Source organism: Apteryx rowi, unplaced genomic scaffold (assembly GCF_003343035.1).
Source record: "Apteryx rowi isolate R43461 unplaced genomic scaffold, aptRow1 scaffold_355, whole genome shotgun sequence".
NCBI lineage: Eukaryota > Metazoa > Chordata > Aves > Apterygiformes > Apterygidae > Apteryx > Apteryx rowi.
In genome coordinates this window covers 174,645-188,116 of record NW_020450030.1, presented here as the reverse complement: position 1 = coordinate 188,116, position 13,472 = coordinate 174,645, and the positions used below count along the sequence as shown (strand labels likewise).

At 37.6% G+C, this 13,472-nt stretch overlaps 1 protein-coding gene across 1 annotated transcript in view; it reads right to left on the bottom strand.

Annotated features, from left to right (window-relative positions):
* The window catches only part of KCNIP4 (potassium voltage-gated channel interacting protein 4), a 467,467-nt gene that overhangs the window by 358,354 nt on the left and 95,641 nt on the right, over positions 1–13,472 (bottom strand). The gene's annotated exons all lie outside the window — the stretch shown is intronic.

Below are 13,472 nucleotides of genomic sequence, written 5' to 3'. Positions count from 1 at the left end.
GGCCGGGGGCCCGCGCCGCACCTGCGGCAGTGGAAGCAAGTAGGAAGCGGCAGGTGATTCCCGAGCGCGCTGCCTTGGCCTGGCGGCTCCTCGGACCGCGAGCAGCCAGAGCTGGGGCCCGCTGAAGGGTGCGCGCATGGGGGGCCGCAGCAGCACTGTACAGATGGGGCAAAGCAGCGAGAGCCCCATTGTACCTCGGGCTGCGGAGCTCCGCCGGCTCCAGCTCCCTGGCCCGGCCAGGGTATGAGGCTGCCTCCAACACACGTAGCAGGTCTGTCCCGAGTAAGCCTCCTTAGGAAGCTATGTGCATTCTTTCCTATTGCCATATAAATTCTTTATTTTCTGGCTTGTGTGAGAGAAGTGTATCCCATTAATAAAAATGATCTGCTGAAGTCTTTATTCATGACCAAAGAACCAGAAGAATATGTTTTCATTTCCCTTGGAGTATTTCCCTGTACTATAGAAACACAGAACAACTCCGACTATTGCATTAGGTGGTGATGCAATACATAATGCCTAATACAGTTAAAAGAAGACAGAGAACCCATTAGGAAAAGCGTAACAGAAGAAAACCACTGTTTGTCTGATCTAATTTAATGACAGCATTGACCAAACATTTTGGCAAATGATTTTAAAAATTATAATAAACATCAATGCACATCTTCAAACTATTCTTTATATTATGCACTGAGCAGGGATAAATAYATTATAGACATAACACATCAAAGCATCAAAGTTGCAGTCAGATGACATAATTTCTACCCAAAGCGTCTGTTATCCAAGACATAAGCTTGCTGTCCGTGCCTGCAGTGAGGCTACACAACCAATGGAAGAGTCAAAATGAAACAGCATCTGGAAGCCCCCATTTTCAGCCCAGTTAAGGGTTTAGCCTGAGAAGGAACTAGGCAAATTTCAGTATTTCATGTTTACAACACCTTCTGCAGCCACTCATCTTGAGCAACAACTCTTCCTCTGAGGAGGGATAGAAGACTTTGCCAAGAACAGTTTGACAGAAAACTTCTTAGGCAGCATATATCACAGGCTGCCCTACAAGTTTCTAAAACTCCTTTGGTCTCTGAAAAGGAAATTCCTTAAATAGCTAGGAGAGCTGAATATAGATACTGAAAACTAGGTACTGAAGTGTGTCTCTATCCTAGATGAGGGTGGAAGAGGCCAACAAAAAAAGGTTCTCAACTAGACTCCTTGATCTTTATAAACCTTTGACTTTTTAATTGCTTTACAAAACTTTCAGCAGCAATGTTACTTCAAAATGAAAAAACGAAATATTGATTTCTCAAAGCTTTAAACAAGGATGTTTTCACCAACACCATGGGTTTTTTTTCCCTCCTTAAAACAAAGCTTTATCAGTTTTGACACATTTTCCTAAGCCTTTTACATTTCAACACAGCAATAACAGTAATTGCTGTCTAAGAAAGAGTTCATGAAAGGTTTCTGACCAGTTTCACTAAGTGCCTTTTAACAAACAGTACAGTATTCAGACAAATTTGGACCTGCGTCTAGCTCCCATTATTCCTTTGCTCAACACAGATGGCCAACTAATCGTTGGAATAAAGTTGCTTATCCCAAATCAAAAAAGAGCAGATCATGGAAAAGCGGAGAGGATAATTACAATGGTAACAATAATAAAAAAGCATGGTTTTGTTGACAAATATAGTGAAACGGCCTGAAGGACAGTTGGGGAATACCAACATATAACATTTTATGATTGAACAATTTTTTGTGTGGATGGAACACTAAAGACCTCTCTCAGAAACAGTCTCTCTTCACACTGGACTAAGTAAAAACATTTTAGATCTCTAAGCAATGTCCACCCCAAGTAATTCAAAATCCATAGGCCTGAACTAAAACCTGAAACAAAGTAAGAAAATTTCTGTTGACATCAGAGGCATCTGAACCAGTTCCTAGAAGTTCTGACTTCAGAATCAGGTACTTAGAAATCCGGGTTTAAAAGCCACTATTTAAGTACAATGGAGAAGAATAAAACACACACACATGAAACAAAATAAGTTTTTTCAGACAGTAAGAAAAGTAACAAGGAAGCATGGTTTGTAAACTCTTGGATTTTCAAATGAGTTTACCCAGTCCAGATGACAGGCATCCCAAAAAAACATTAAAAAAAAAATTTACTTTATTTTGAAGTACTTGGGAGGCATGAAATGAGTGGGAGGGAAATATACGTGCTTTTTTTTTTTTTTTTTTTTTTTTTTAAAGACAGACCTTGACAACAACTGACAAGTTTAAATGCAAAGTAGAAAAGCTCCTCTGAATGTACAAAGTGCATTGTACAGATGTTAAGACAAATTAATTGATAATATTAGTCAAAGATTTTCAAGCAAAATTACAAGAAAAATCTTAAATATCTCTAGGTCATCACAGCAAGAAAACACATGCACAAAAACATCAATTTGATGAAATCTAATTTGAAAATGTACCTCAGCTGCTCCCTAGTTGCAACTCCATATGGATTTTCAGAACTCGAGTTAGGATCTCAACATCACTGCTCTAGGCACCGAGCACCAATGTGTTGGCAACTGAAGCCTAAGCATATCCCAGACTAGGGATGTAGCTACTGATGTAGCTTTAAGCCCATTCTACAAAAGATGAAACTATGCAAATCCTATTGTTCAGAGTGAGTCAGTATTAGCAGATATGGAACCAGTATTTCCTTTATAGTTCCTGAGTAGGAATAGCATTGCACTGCAAAACAAAACAATCATAAAGGAAAAATCAATTATCAGCAATATGAATCATTTTAAAATAAGTAAAAAATTTGATTTCTAAATTGCACAGCTAGGTGGGACAGTCTAGTCTAGTCTTCCTTCAGAAAACCTTAACTCCAAATGCACTGTCAGTCTAAGAACAGAGCATTGTGATGGCATAGCATAAAATGATAAATAACTGAGTTAGATAACRTTAGTTTCTTTTTGAGAGAGAAAACAGTTATTAAGTACAGATCATATTTAATAATGAAATAAAGCAAAACCATCACTTGTAAAATATAAGAAATTAAATTTGGCTATCATACTAGCTAACAATGGCAAACACAACTTGCAAAAAGCACAGTGTAATGCTTTAAGGAAACATAAATACTCAATAAGAAAAAATCCCTGGAATAAAGGTGACAGTGCACGCCTGATAAATTTGCCAGTCTGGTAACAAAAAAACAACAGTGTGAATTAAAGTGACATACACAGAACACACAAGCTGATCAGCTTCCTGTTGCAGACTATTTGCCTTGTATGCTTCTTTCATTTACGTACAGTATTTAAACATTCTTCCTACTTCTAAGGGCACAGATCTCCATCCAGACTAGACTTTGCCTAAGAGCAAATCTGAAGCTTCTAACAACAGCAACAAATTCAACCTCATCGAAAGGGCAACGGCAGGAAGTCAACCAGGAACATTGAAAACTTCCATACACTGAATTTCCTCACTGTTGACTGAAGATCATCTTGCAAGTGCTTTTGTTCTTGACGCAATTGCTGAACTCCACAACTGAACATTTTATCGGAGACTTTCTAACCTTCTTATTTCAAAGAACAGGGATAATATTTACAAGCGAAACACATGGCAAGAAATAACAGATGGGCAGAAACAAACAGATGGGTGAACACAAGGTGTCAGTGAGATGTTTATGATCAGCATAATAAACAGCTGCCACAYGTAGATGACCATCATTAGATCTCCTTTCAGTAGCTCCTTATCTGTCATATACATAAGAGTCTTCCTAAATCGCAGCTTCTAATCTATTTATTTTAACAGCTCTTCTCTGGTCTTTTATTTCTTCTCAGCTCAACAGTATCTTATACCAAGGTGTCCAAAGTTGGCCAAATTATTGTGAAGTGGAAATAGGATCAAAGTCCTGCATCAGAGAATTCACTGGAAACTGCAGTACTAATTCTGAATTATTCACTGTTTGTATGAACATATCAGCCACCACTTATAACCCTAGCCAGAGAAGGGCAGCAAAAATTCTCCTGCACTCATTTGCTCAAATATAATCTTAGATATTAACACAAACCAGTGATGGCTATATGCTTGAATGTGAACTGAGGATGCAGAAATGAAGATACATATTCCCTTTCCTGCCACTCAATAGCAATGTTAGGTGATGAAGCTAAATTTACTTGGTTTAAAACGTTATTGCTCATTGTTGTCTGTCCTGGATGTTATAGTGACAACAGAGGACAAATTTTTTCCTCTTCCTTCACTCCATATTAAAATTGTTGGGATGTGGCCCCAATTTCATTCATTTCTGTGACTTGTGGGGGAATGGCAACTTCCATGGAGCGCTGGGACAGAAAGCTGGGGGATTGTCAGGGCTCCTGGTTATGAAGACAGATTTTCTTTTACCCTTTAGAGCATAATGAAAAATTTTCTAGCGTCCCAATCACTACTTATTCATACTGTATGTAATGCTTCTTAACGTGTAACACAAAATAATGAGATGTTTATCCTGTCTTATGCCACTGAAAATTAAGTCTTACTGCTTTTTGTCTACATTGCTTTTGACTCCTACTGAAAGTGTGTTAAGAATAATGTCCTCAAACAGCTCTATTGCTCTGCTTAAAACAGTACTACAGAAAAATGACTGCTATCTCAAGCTGCTTGCATAATAACAACAAATTATACATGTGCTCCATTGTAATAGCTAGTACCTCCATAAAAGAAATTACTTCCATCACTGTTATACTACCAGCCTCTGCAGTTTCAAGCAATTTTAGATTACATTTTTGGAGCTTAAGAATAAAACATAGTGGCTTAGCCTGTCAGAGCATAAGACTTTTGACCAGTATAACAAAAAACAATTTTTAAAACATTTGTTTCTATTATTTCTAACTCCCCCGTAACAAGCTGAACAGAGTGCTTTTTTTGTCTACTCGATGTCCTTGAAGCTTCTCCAAGGATTCATTTTCACACAACAGTCCAAGATTATACTGCAGACAGTCAACTAGGAACTACCGCTGCCTTAACCTCCCACACCATCCTCACTAGCCTAATTAAATATTCATCACTCCTGAATGTTACAATGTCAAACACAAGCAACTTCCCAACCTGACCTTCCACAGCCAGCTAGAGAATTATGCTGGAGGATAAACAAGCCTGGGACTCACCTCATGAAACATAAAATGGCATAATGCAGTTTTCATGTTACACATTTAAGTTCTGTGCATGCACTGTAAAATTCTCACTGCAGAAGCTAGACTACTCAGTCTTTTAATGTTCAGKATAAATTGAATCCCTCTACACAAAGCTAACTATAAAAACCTGCAAGGACTGTGTTATCAATAATCTTTCTGCAGAACACCAAAATCTTCCTTATTTGGAAAATAGTTTTGTATACACAGTAATACATTCCAACTTAAAAAACAAACAAACCCATGCCAAGTATTTTAAATAAATTAAAAAATGATTAACATATACTACTATCAACAAGTATTTGATATTTGTGCGTGTGTGTGCGCATGTGCACTGGGGGAGCTTTGGACTCCTATCTTAATTTCAAATACTCCATTCATGAGAAGTTTACATTTTGCCTTCAAGAGAAAAGACAATTCTTTTCTTTGATTAAATTCAAATCTCTCTCCCCTGTGGAAAAAATATCTGAAGTTATCATAACTCGTTTTAATTGTATTAGACTCTGCATATATTTAACATCTCTATTTAATTGAAGAGACAAAGCAGAACACAAAAATCAGAAGGAATTAATTTCTCTGCTATAGCCTTAGTAGACTATAGGTTCTGCAGCTCTCTAGAGGTTTGATATGCAACTCAAACATACCCATATCATGTCCATACATAACGAACATTGAACATATTTTGCATTTTGACCCTGAACACCACACTGACAATTGGGTACAAAATCTCTTTTATCTATATATACTATGTGTGCAGCATTCTTAGGAAGACTGAATAGTCATTGTACTAAATCAGGTATGAGAATTCTGTAAATATAACAAATATACATATGTGCATGGGCCAGTAAGTAAAAATCTTCATAGGAAGGATGCCTATTCATTTATATACATATAATATAGACATCATTGAAAGAAACTGTTTAATTTCATATCTTTAATAATTTGGTCATCTATGAAAACCCTTTTGCCTCCAGGATTTCCCATGAAAGGTCAAAATTTATTTTTTATCTTCTTCAGTCAAGGGTTTCCCTTCAGTTTTCAGCAGTTTTTTTAATGTATTTTTGCTATCCTAAAACAATTGTGCTTGCTGCAGTTTGCAGATTTGGTTTGTTTCCCCAACTAAACTGATAATTAACCTCGAAAGGTCCCAGTTCTTTAAGTGAGCAGGTAACTGGAGGCTCACATGAGTGGATCTGGACATAATCATGGGACATCCACAATGTTCTAGGACCATGGAAAAGTATAGTTGCATTCCCTGCCAAGGGATGCCTGTGTAGCTTCTTCACATCTCATTTCAAATGCCATGAATTACAATGCATCTGGGTGAATATGCTGCAGCTACATCAGATAGAAGAAAAGGACAAAAATTCCTAGCAAACTGAACATGAAAGAGGTCTTCTGTTTTAAAAATGAAAGCCCTCCAAGCTTAGGAAGCAGGCAATGAGAATTCAGCCTAACAAATAGGGCAGCTTGCCTCCATGAAAGATGGAGGCAACAGCCCAAAGAGTTCTTCAAAGCCTATGTCTCACCTAGAGCCATCTTGACCCAGCTGTCCTTCATCAAAAAATTGATTCTGTTAACTGTTTTAAAACTTCTGTAGTTTCATATGAAGGACCAGTATTGAGAGCAAGTTCCACTAGCATACTGCCAAGGCCTGTGGTGTACGCCTTTTCCCTCCTAGCAGGGTCCTGCAACATCAAGAAAAACAGTCTGTGCATTCCTATGGGAATCTATAGGATAGGTAGATAGCTATCTATACGATAAAGCTCTTTGGAGCACATGAGTAGTTACTTGTCTATTCTCAACTTCTCTCACTGATGCAATTGTAACACTGGCCCATAAACTCTCCTTCCACACAATACAGTTGATTAGCACTTGCAATATATCTATAATTTAACTCTGACAAATCAGAAGAATCAGCATAAATAGGCTTAGAGTTGATCAGACCATCTGTATAGCTCGATAAACCTGAGCTCAACCTTACTCACAGATAATAAGAAAGCTTCATATATGCCCAAAATTTGAAAGTAACAACCTCTTTTCTATTTTGCACACGTTTTAGTTGCAGACAATTCAAAACACATTCCAAAAAATGATTTTATGATCATCTTCAGTCAATTTGAAATTCATTTGGGTTTCATTCTATGGGTAAAGACTGACAGAGCTACTCAGCAGGAACTTCAGATAAAACGATCAAGAATATAAATCAGAGAGCAGCATACCCATTTAACTTTGCTGGCCCTATAAAGGAAACTTCTGAGTCCACATTAGGGTCTTGAAGTCATACACTATCCACAACTGCAGATTTTGATGGCCTTATACAACATCTGTGTAATATCACCATTCTTCTTTTTCTCTCTCACCACTTTCTTTTGCCACAATATAGTTGGCTCCAACAAGTACAATGGCAACGCTCTGCAGCTTCAGGCAAGCCTCCCTCTTCTGTGTAATACTACTTTACTGGTAATACTACTTTAAATCAGTCCCCAAGGACCAAAGATGGAAGGAGGCAGAATGGAAGTGAATACTGGAGATTAAAAAAAAGCAGGGGAATAGAGCAACCAGGGAATTCAGCCTCATGTGTGACCCAGAGGCATTAGTGAAAGACAATCTTTGATTCCTAGTTGGGAGTTGGTACTCATGCTTGAGACCTCAGAAAACAGTAGAAGTTGAAAAGAAATCACTGCAGTTTCTTAGCAATAACACAGTCTTAAAGATCTGATCAGATAAAGGCCCTAAGCATAAATTCAAATAATCTTTCAACTTTATAGCTTAAGGAAATGCAGTAGTTTTTATTATGAACTCAACTATTATGAGGTTACAAGTCACCAATAATAATCTGTATTTGGTCTAGCAGAGCAAAAGAACATTTCATTAGTCGACTCTAAATAAATTTCCAGCTCAGAAGTTTAGAAGAGGAAGTTAACTGCATGGCTGGTAATGACAATGGAGCATCTCATTTCTCCCACCTCCATAAACTGGCGCAAAGAAATTAAACATATGTATGCTCCTGAGCACCAGTGTTGGTGTAAGATACAGGAATACCACTACTTGTTTCATTGTCAGGAGCAAGAAATACTACAAAAAGGAAATGACTCCCCAACACTGGAAGAATGATGGTGCTTTTAAGATCTTATATAGTATAGGGGTGAATATTCCTTCTATTTAGCCCCACAGAAATTCCTTAGGATTTTTTTTTTTTCCAGTACCAGGTGCTTGGACTGTGTGCTAGATGTAGAACTTCAGTCACCAAATAGAAACCATGTTATATTACAGAAATTATGACTTCAAACTTTTTCCCATCAGAATAGGATAGCAACCTCTATGGCAGAAACTGTATTAAAAATTGAAGAGATAAGCTGTTCAGTCAAAAAAATTCTGTTAGAATTATCTTATGTCCAAGGAACTTGATTGGAGGGGAAAAARAAAATTTTACAGAAGTTACTTGTCAGATATAAGCATCTTAATTGCAAAGATGCCCTCACCAGTTTTGGTCAATAAAGAATTTATGGCATTTTGTACAGCTTTAGTTCTTGTCTCTTGATTAAACTGGATAAATCCACTCTCCTTAAAGTTGCTTTCAATTCAGTAATCACATTTTATCCTGCACTATTCTAAATTATCATTAGCCAGACTCACTCATATGTTGTCTCCAGAGAGAATTCAGGTCGGTCACATATTACTAGCCTACCTCCGTGTTTTCCCCTAGATAAAAGAGGAAAAAACAGAAGGCAGATAAATGAGGAACAGATGGTTTTAACTGGTTGACTTTCTCTGAAGGTAAAACATTTATCTCACGAAAACACTTAGACGATTTCCTCACTTTTTAATATTAATGTTTCTAAATAATATACTGCTTTGACTTCCCCAGGAACATTCCACCTTTCCACAGACTAGAAAAAACAAGGCTGGTTTGTGAGGCTCTCTGCCTCGGAATAATTTATATAAAGTAGAACAGTACCAATAGCAAGGAACCTTATTTCAAAACATCCTGCAGTCTCAGAGCAGATTATGGTACTGTTCTGGGCAAGGACGAGACCTAAGTGAAAATACTCCTGAAAGTCTCTGATCATTCAGCTCACTGATCGTTGTGCTATGAGACCTCACTGTTAATATTATTGTAACTGCACTAATAATACTAATTGTTTTTGTATTTGGGTTTTATTGTTAAGATTTTAAATAGACTAAAAATAAATTTTTGGCTCTGTAATCATTTGGACCAGCTATAGATTTAAATATATAGTGTGGTCCCCTGTTTGCCAATAGCAAGATGTCCCTACCATGAGAATCTGTTTGCAATTTGCTTTCCTTCTAATAGTCTTTCACAGAAAGTGTCCTCATACTCTAACCACTTTCATGCTTTTGGGATGATACTGATTTCTGAACTTGCACAGCTACATAAAAACATCATTTCCCAGAACTCCAGCTTTGTACCCACTCTGAACTTGCAGTTCACGCCGACTGCTGGAGCACGTGTGCTTGTCCACGGACAATGAAGATTCCAAGAAGTCAGCCAATTTTTACTTTAGTTCAAGCAAGACACTCCTACATCTGAAGCAGCTGAGCTATCTGAATTGGAGAAATGCAGACTTTCCACATGACTCTAGGTTTTCAGGATTAATTAGATATTTCTCCTGAGACTAGGCTCTTCTTTGCACTGCCTTATCCTGAACCTCCTGTCCTGGTTTCTCTTCTGGAACATGGGACTGCCAAAGCCATCCCCACTCCTTGCAACACAGAGCTTGTTTATTTCTGTTGATGTGTCCAGGCTTCATTTACTTCTCTAAAGATGCCTTCTTATATAACTTTATCTGGTCCTTTACTAGTTAATCTATTGAGTAGTTATTACTGTCTGGCATTTAAACAAACAAACAAAAAAAATCTGGTTTGCCCAGAGCAATTGCTTTCCCYTTTCCAACAGTGCTTTATTTAAATAGAAGGTGATCAAATTTTCATGATCCTCTTTTGTTAGCTTAAACCAAGTGCAAAAATTCCTCCTGTCACTTCCCTTGGGTTTAAAGGATATCAAAAGTTAGCAGGGGTGGGGGAAAGCCAGATACTCAAAATGGCTCTGCAACTGGATGTCTTACATAAGAAGTTCAGTATCAAGTAAAACCTAAATCATAATAATATTCTTATACAATGTTACCCATTTTAAATGCCACAAAGCTGTTGGTAGTAAAAGTTCAGATTTTGTTTTTAAAAAAAAAAGATGATAAAAGTTGAAATAAAAATGCTACAGAATAAAGATAAAAGTATAAGCAATCAAATAATTAGGTCAAGACATTTTTCCAACAAAAAAGCAACATTGAGAATGAATGTGAAAAAAGAACCTTTTCAGAAAGCAATATTTAGAATGAAAGTGGGGAAAAAAAAGGTATATTTTCCTCTTTCAAATATCATTCTTGTAACTGACTTTTCTCCCCATCAGCAACTGATGAAAAAATAAGACTAGGCTTAAATAAATAAATAAAGCTATTGCAGGTCAGCCAAGTACCAGCTACCCTGAATGAGCTCAATACTCTTCTTTTTTGTTAAAAACTTCGTTAAGTGAGAGAGATTTTGCTTTCTCAAGCCTTGTTTTTTTCTTCTAGACTTTATTTATGTAAAGACCACAACAAAAACTGCTCTAATCTGCATCTAACATTGGGAAAGAAGATCAATGCTTAGCCAAGAGTATTAGGTTCTTGTGAACAGCACATGGAGGCTGAGAACCCTGCGTCTATCAGCAAACTCCTCTATCAGCCCTAGGATTACATGACTAGCCCACATTGTCTGGACTGTTATTTTTTAAATGACTGGTACTAGACATTTGGGCTGGTGAAGGATGTTCTTCTGTGGGGAAAAAAATTGAAATAACTTGCCTAGATAAATATACATACTGGTCTAAACCAGTCAAAGTACTGTAAAGTAATACAGCTAACAATGCTTTAAACATGCAATAAAACTATAGCTTATCTCCCTCACATAGAAATGATAACTTCTTCCTGAATCTCAGATACAGAGCAAACAAAAAATTGCCCACAATTTGTTGCTTCCTATAGATTCCTAGTTTCAAACTCCTTGGCAAGGCAAATCTTTCATTGTCGCTGTTGCATTTTGAAAGCCCCAACCAGCCCAAACACTAAAATGCGTTATCTACGCTTAGTGCTTGGAGTTGCTGGATCTTCCCTCCATTCTGGAGTCTGAAGCAGCTACACATCTTGAAAAGTTTTAATAGCCTTGAGAAGATGTAATAAAGCGCTGCTGCTATTCTTTCTTCCAGTAAGCGGACATCTCTTTCTCTTTAAAGAGGAAACCATAAATTACCTCCCCCTCCCCCCCTTTTTGATAATTCAGGAGGCAAAAATTAATGGCAGAATGATATGTAAAAGGGAATCTTCTGAAATAAAAAAGTAATTTTATTCTTGGTCTGTTCAGCTGCATATAGAAGTGAATTATAAAGTAAAAAGCACTTGACAATTTCTTTCTATTTCTTTTTTTCTTTGTCTGTAGGAGGAACATACGCAGCAAAATTAGACTTGTCAATGGATATCATACCAACTAGGAAACATGATGTGATAGTTTTCTGAATTTGAGAGCAGAGTGGCAGATCTTCAGCACTACACTGAAAACTGAAATACATAAAAGATCTTTCTAGGCAACCGGAAAAGGATAGCTGCAACAAGCATTTAACACAGCCTCAGAAATGTCTGCTTGTTCTTGTAAAGGTTTTCCACCATGATGTGATCCCACTAGTAGCTGGAAATTAGTAACCTTGTTCTGCCATCTGCCATTAACAACAGTCCCAGGTCTGTCCAGGCTTCTGGAGGCCTGAAGTCCCAGTTATTTGCTGTTGACTCACAACTGCAAAGCACTGCTTGCAGGTCCTCTGGCTCCAAGGCAGAGGACTGAAATCCTTGCCAATACCTCACGCAGAAGCTTCTGGAGAAACCAAACACTACAGCCATCTAAAAATACCACCACCACCAACCACCCAGCTTTTGTTCTCAGTGTAACTAGAGAGAAGGCGGCCCCAGTTTTTCAGCATGTCACCAGAAGAACCTAGTTATTATCAAGGTTATTTCTTCTAAACTCCCAGCAATGAACCTATACCTCTTCCAGTTCCCTCTCATCATTACCATGATATAGCCTAGTATCTTGCTGAGACAACCTTTTCTCCCTCCAGCCCTTTTTCTTTCTTTCTTTAAGGAGCTTTCTATGGAGAAAAATTGCATGTTGAGGCTCTTTAAGAGAGGAGGTAGTGCTTCTCATTACAGCAACAGTATGGTTGCAAAGTACTGGAGCAGAGTATCATATTTTGACAACGTATCATGAGTTATCCCAGAATTACTTCCCAAGCGTATTAGGCAAGAGATTATGGCAGCTTCTAGAGAATAGAAGAGACATCAGGGCAAATATTTCTGATTGAAGTTACACAAAACAAATAGATAAATCAAAATGACAAGAACTTTTGTATATCAACTTTCCAGATGGCAAAGCAAGGAAAAATCAGCAATGATTAGAAGATGGCGAGCAATATGGGGATGCAATTCCAAATACTGGGAGACAGCCAGGAGACGGGCAGGTGTGCATTTCAGCTGTTCTAGGCGTAGCGGTTTAAAAAGTGGGTGCAAAGGATGGCAAAAAAAGATTCTGTCCATCAAAGACAAGACAGAGAGGATAGCTTTGAAAGGAATTGCTTTTTTTTGTAACTTTTTTGCTGTATCTTATTTAATCTAGCCAATGGAGAAGAAAAGACCAATATATGCTTTTCAGACCATTCCTTCTTTAGCTTCGTTTTTCCAAAATGCAGTAAAAGCCATTTCATTTAAGCATATTGTAGTTGAACAAATCTCATGTTTCCAAAATTGAGCAGAACCTGCAAACTTTAAGAATGCTGATGTGCAAACTTTGGGAAATTACCTTCCAGCCTACGACAATAACAAACACAAGGGAGGAAACCGAAGAGCAGGCAGACTATGGCAAGCTGAAGATGTACTGGCCATGAACTCTTAAGGCAAGTTTCTGAATACAGTGTCAACTGTTAGTCAACTTTTTCTGTCATTCAGAAACAACTTATGTGAAGATAGGATGAAAGAGAGAAATATTCATTCTACTATCAGTTTACTATTGCATGCCCAAGACTTTTTCAGAGCATTTTAATTTTGAATCCCAGAACAGTGCAGTTAAACCACATTTCCATTTCAGGTTTCTTCTAAATGAATCTGTCATTGTTCACAATTTATATTAGCCCAATTAGATCATCTCATTCCCTCAGGACCCTATTCCTACTGAGAACAACAACAACAGATGCCTTCAGAATTCAGCCTT